The sequence below is a fragment of the Ursus americanus genome, chromosome 2 (genome assembly GCF_024610735.1).
Source record: "Ursus americanus isolate L20-20 chromosome 2, mUrsAme1.1.p, whole genome shotgun sequence".
In the NCBI taxonomy this organism is placed as follows: Eukaryota; Metazoa; Chordata; class Mammalia; order Carnivora; family Ursidae; genus Ursus; species Ursus americanus.
Window position 1 is genome coordinate 9,975,043 of NC_142128.1, and position 6,629 is coordinate 9,981,671.

Below are 6,629 nucleotides of genomic sequence, written 5' to 3' on the forward strand. Positions count from 1 at the left end.
TAAAACATTATTTACATAAACAGATTGCAGGCTGGCTTTGGCTCCAGGGCCAAGGCTTGCTAATCCCTCATCTACATTGGTGAGGGGTTTCCTTCCTTGTAATATCTGTGTCTGGTTTCATATCAGAGTAAGAGTGCCCTCATTAAATTAGTTGGGAAGTATTCCCCTCTCTGTGTTTTCTAAAAGTTTCTTACTATCATCTCATCCTCAATTGTTTACTAGTATTTACCCACTGGAGCCATTGGAATTTACCAGTTCCTGCCATTTGGGCCTTGTTGGAGAACTTTAACTTTAAAATACAAATTTTGGTAGATATAGACTCAGTTGGAAATCTTCTTTTTTTCTTTTTTTATTGACGTATAAATCACATACCACAAAATTCACCTTTTTGAAGTGTGCCATTCAATGGTTTGTAATATAGTCACAGTGTTGTGCACTCATCACCATTATCTAATTCTGTAACCTTTTCATTTCCTCCAGAGAAACCCTGTACCAATTAGCAGACACTCCTCCTTCATTCTCCCCTCCTCCCAGCCCCTGGCAACCACTTTCTATCCCTACAGATTTGTTTATTCTAGATATTTCATATAAACAGAATCATACAACATGTGACTTTTGTGGCTGACTTCTTTCACTCAGCATCTTGTTTTCAAAGTGCGTCCCTGTTACAGTATGTGTCGGAACTCCATTCATTTCCACAGCTGAATAGGGTTCCACTGCATGGATATACTATGTTATTTATCTAATCATCAGGAGATGGGCATGAGGTTCGGGGACTGTGAAAAACATCACTGTGAACATTTGTGTTCAAGTATTTGTGAACATATGTTTTCAATTCTCTTGGGTATATACATACGAGTAGAATCGCTCCTTTAGTAACTCTATGTTTAACTTCTCAAGATACTGCCAAACTGTCTTTCAAAGTGGCTGCACCATTTTCTATGTCTGCCAGCAACGTACGAAGGTTCCAATTTCTCCATAGTCTTGTCAACACTTTTTATTGTCTTTCTTTTTTATTATAGCCATCACAGTGGTTTTGATACATCATAGTATGGTTTTGATTTTCATTTTCTCAGTGACTAATGATGTCTGAACTTCTTTTCATGTGCTTATTGGCCATTTGTAAGTATATCTTCTCTGGAGAAAGGTCTATTAAAATCCTTTTCACATTAAAAAAAATGGGGTTATTTATCTCTTATTGTTGTGCTGTAAGAGTTGTTTATATGTTCTGGAAACCAGCCCTCTATTAGATAAATGGTTTGCAAATATTTTCTCTCAGTCTGTGGGGTGTCTTTTGCACTTTCTTGATGGTGTTTTGAAATACGAAAGTTTTAAATTTTGATGAAGTCCAGTTTGTTTTTTCTATTGTTGCTTATGCTTTTCACGTTGTGTCTAAAAAACCATTGCTACTCCAATGTCATTAAGATTTGGACCTATATTTTCTTCTCAGAGTTTTATAGCTCTAGTGGTTGCAGTTAGATCCATGAAACTTTGAGCGAATGTTTGCATATGATAGAGGAATCGTTTTCTTAATTTCATTTTTCAAGTATTCATTTCCAGTGTATATAGATTCAATTGATTTGTTAATAGTCTCTTGTATTCTACAGCCTTGGTTGATTTATTAGTTCTAATAGTTGTGTGTGTGTGTATGTGTGTGTGTGTGTGTTCCTTGGGATTTTCCACATACAAGGTGCTGTCATCTGCACACAGAGATAATGCTACCTCATCCTTTCTACTTAAATGCCCTTATTTCTTTCTCCTCCCTAACTGCCCTAACTGGAATGTCCAACGCAATGTTGAATAGAAGCGGTGAGAGGAGACATCCTGGTCTTATTCCTGATCTTAGGGGGAAAGCTTTCAGGCTTTCACCACTATGCATGATGTTAACAGGGAATTTCTCATAGATGCTCTTTATCAGATTGAGAAAGCTTCTTTCTATTTCGAGTTTGTTGAGTGTGCTTTTTATGAAGAGGGTGTTGGCTTTTGTCAAACACTTTTTCTGAATCTATTTAGATGCTTATGCGGTTTTGCCCTATATTCTGTTCGTGTCGTGTATCAACTTGGTTGATTTTCACATGTTGGATTGACCTTGCATTCCTGGGATAAGTCCCATTTGGTCACACTGTATAATCTTTTTTGTATGTTAGTGGATTCATTTTCTAGTACTTTGTTGAGAATTTTTGTGTCTGTATTTGTAAGGATTATTAGTCTGTAGTTTTCTTTCCTTGTATTGTCTTTGTCTGGTTTTGGTTATCAGGGCCTCAGAGAATGAGTTGGGAAATGTTGCCTCCTATTTTTGGAAGAGCTCTTGAAGAATTGATGTAATTCTTCTTTTTTCCCCCTAGCTTTACTGAGATATGATTGACAAATAAAATTGTCACATAGAAAGTATACAGCATTGATGTTTTGATATATGTATAAATGGTGAAATTTTTTTTTAATTTTATTTATTTATTTGACAGAGAGAGACAGCCAGCGAGAGAGAGAACACGAGAGGGGGAGTGGGAGAGGAAGAAGCAGACTCCTAGCGGAGGAGCCTGATGTGGGGCTCAATCCCAGAATGCTGGGATCACGCCCTGAGCTGAAGGCAGACGCTTAACGACTGTGCCACCCAGGCACCCCGAAATATTTACCACAATCAAGCTAGTCCATGTACCCACCATCTTACATAGTTACACATTTTTTTTTTCAAGTGAGAATACTTGAGATCTACTCTCTGAGCAAATTTCAAGTATACAATATGTTATTATTATTAACTATAGCTCCCATACTATAAATTATGTCTCCAGAACTCATTCATTTCATAACTGAAAATGTCCACCCTTTGACTAACTTCTCTTCAATTTACCAAACTCCCAAATCCTGGTAACTACCATTCTATTGTTACTATCAGTTTGACTTTCTTCGACTCCACATATAAATAATCATACAGTATTTTTCTTTGTGTATATGGCTTATTTTACTTTGCATAATGTCTCCTAAGTTTATCCACATTGTCACAAACGGCAGAATCTCCTTCCTTTTTAAGGCTGGATAATATTCCATTATATATCTGCCATATTTCCTTTATCCATTCATCCATCAATGACCACTTAGCTTGTTTCTAGATCTTGGCTTTGAAAATTGCTGGAATAAATATGGCAGTGCAGTATCTCTCTGAGATAATGATTTTATTTTCTTTTGATATATATCCCGATTGGGATTGCTGGGTCATGTGGTCGTTCTATTTTTAATTTTTTGAGGAAACTCCATACTGTGTTCCATAATGGCTGTTCCAGTTTATGTTCTTACTAATAGTGTACAAGGGTTCCCTTTCCTTTATATCTTCTCCAACAATGGTTATTTAAAACAAATTTTTTTTTGTAATAGCTATCCTAACAGGTGTGAGGTGATATCTCATTGTGGTTTTGATTTTTCATTTCCCTGATGATTGGTGTTATTGTGTATCTTTTCATTTACTCGTTGGTCTTTTTTTTTTTTTAACCTGTTGGTCATTTGTATGTCTTCTTCAGAGAAATATCAGTTCAGGTCTTTACCCATTTTAAAGTTAGGATACTCGTTATCCTTTTTTTTTTTTCTATTAAGCTGTATGAGTTCCTTATATATGTTGGATATTAACCCCTTACTGAATGTACAGTTTTCAAATATTTTCTCCCGTTCCATATGTTGCCTTTTCATTGTGTTGGTTGTTTCCTTTGCAATGCAGAAACTTTAGTTTGATGTAATTCCATTTATTTATTTTTGCTTTCGTTGCCTGTGCTTTTAATGCCAAGACCAATGTCAAGAAGATTTTCCCTTGTGTTTTCTTCCTGGAGTTTTAGTTTCTGGTCTTATGTTTAGTTTTTGTGTGAGGTGTAAGGTCCAGTTTCACTCTTGTGCACGTAGATATCCAATTCTCCCAACATGGTTTATTGCTCGGACTACCCTTTCCCCTTTGTGTATTCTTGGCACCTTTGTCTAAGACTAGTAGACTATATATGCGTGGGCATATTCCTGGGCTCTATCTTCTGTTTCATTGGTCGGATATGTCTGGGTGGGTTTGTTTTTCGTTTTTTGTTTGTTTGTTTGGGGTTTTTTTGCCAGTATCATACTGTTTTGATTACCATAGATTTGTAATAGAATTTGAAATCAGAAAGTGTGATGCCGGGGCGCCTGGGTAGCACAGTCGTTAAAGCGTCTGCCTTCGACTCAGGGCGTGATCCCGGCATTCCGGGATCGAGTCCCACATCAGGCTCCTCGGCTGGGAGCCTGCTTCTTCCTCTCCCACTCCTCTGCTGTGTTCCCTCTCTCGCTGGCTGTCTCTCTGTCACATAAATAAATAAAATCTTTAAAAAAAAAAAAAAAAAGAAAGTGTGATGCCTCCAGCTTCTTGCTCAAGTTTACGCTTGCTATTCAGTGTCTTTTGTGGTCCCATATGAATTCCAGTATTGTGTTTTCTATTTCTATGAAAAATGCCACTAGAATTTTGAGGGGGATTGTATTGAATCTGTTGATCGCTTTGGATAAAATGGACATTTCAACAATGTTAAGTTTTCTAGTCCATGAACATGGGCTATCTTTCCATTATTTAGGTCTTCTGCAATTTCTTTCATCATTGTTCTATGGTTTTCACTGTATTGATCTTTCACCTCCTTGACTATCTTTATTCTTAAGTATTTTATCCTTTTTGATACTATTATAGATGGAATTGTTTCCATGAGCAAATTATTGTAGGTGTAGTTATTTTAAAGTCTTTTGTATTTTAACCTTTATACTAGACTTAAAAGCAATTTATACACTACCATTAAGTTATTAAAGTATCCCGAATTTGGCTATAGTCAGTGGTCATATGCCTCGATCCCAAGGTACTTTTAGCTCTGGGGTGCTGGGCTATGGCGGGAGCCTGAGTGAGTCTGTAGGAAACCAGTATGCAAGCAATTCCAGCAGAGATGCTAAGTACCTGTCCAGGACCCTGAATCACCCAGCATGGGTGTTGCCCGTAACTGCTGCTCAGAGCTGTTGAATGACTACATGAGCCAGTCAGCAGGCTTTTATTCAGATCTGCTGAGTGTAGAGAGCTGGGCCACCTGCCTCCTGCTCTGCCGCTCTCTTTCCTTGTATCTCTAGCCTCTTGCTCTCTCACCTGTGGGCTTGGCTCCACCTCAGGCTTTAGGACCAGCTGGGCCTGCCCTGAGGCAGAGGGATTTAAGCCCTTCTAGACAATCCCTCTGGGGCTTTACCTCAAGTCAGCCTGGCTCTGGATCTAATTGCATATTTGCTTTCTGAGTGATGGCCTCATTCCCACAGGGCAGACCTCACCCCATTCCCTGACTGTGGGACTTGGGCCTTTTGCAACAGACCTGAGTTCCTGTCTCAGCTGCCCACCCAGCCAGTCACACCTGCTTGGCATCTGTATTTGGCCCTGAGCTCCCTGGGCTACTCACCTGCCCACACAGGACTTTGAATGTCATGTGAGCACACTGCTACTCTCTCATGGGCCACCCTCAAGGCTGATACCTGCCTTTGGGATCCTCTGCTCTCCTTTTCCAATCTGACCTTCCAGCACCAGTTGCTTGGTCACCCCCAGCCAGACTCTGCCCAGAGCTGCTGGCCTCCAAGTCGGCCCTTCTCACTCTATTCCTAGGATCACATGTAGCCAAGTTCTTTTTCTCATGGCCTTGTAGTGTTTGTGGTCCCGATCAGATTAAGACAGTCATGGCAAGGGGTGGGCACAACATTTCTCCAAGGACACATTTCTTTCTCAGTTACCGTATTTGGCTGGAGTTTGGGAGGGATGAGATAGGAGATGAGACATAAGGAGGTGTTGGGCCTCTGTGGTTAAAAGCTCCGAATCTGGTATAGCAGCCCCCCTAAGTTCTCCACCTCTGCTTTGGTGGACAGATCTGACTGATGCCAACAGTCTCGCCTCACACACATGTGCCTGGCTCAGTTGGGTTCCCAGATGCAGAGCCTGAGTTGAGGATTAGGTGCCATGATCTCCTGAGAGAGGGAAGCAGAATGTGGCCTCAGGGAAAGTTTGTTCTTGGCCTGATCCACAGGGAAGATCTGGAACATAAACTGTACCCCAGTGTTGACCCCGTCCCACCTGAGGCAAGGAAGTCCCCCTTTCAGTTGATCATAGACTGTAGGCCACTCACCTTCCAGGCTAATGGCTCCCATAAACTGAGGGCTGTTCTCTGGAGAAAGGCCAATGTCCACAGCTCAGAGTCGTGTGGGCGCTGAGCCTGGCAATGGGATTTGGGTGGGGTGCTTTCACAGCATTGACCACAGCATCTTTCTCTGTCTGAGTCTTCTGAGCCAGGGGCTCTCTTAGCCTGGAGTTTCTGGCAAAATTGAGCCCCCGATGCCTATAGCGAATCTTGAGAGCATCCATAGGGCCTTCATGCTTTCCCTCTCCTCCCTCCTGTCTCCTGGAATCACCCCCCAAATGCACACCCTTGTTTAGACACTGCATTCAGGGTGACCCAGACTAGAACACATCGAAGGCGGGTGCTCGGGGCAGAAGTTTGGGCTATACCCTGAGGGTAATGGAGACTCGTGGAAAGGTTTTGTGCTGGGTCAGTGTGACTGAATTGGATGTTTACTTTAGGAGAGTCCCACCATGGGAAGGAGGTAAGAAGTGGACAATG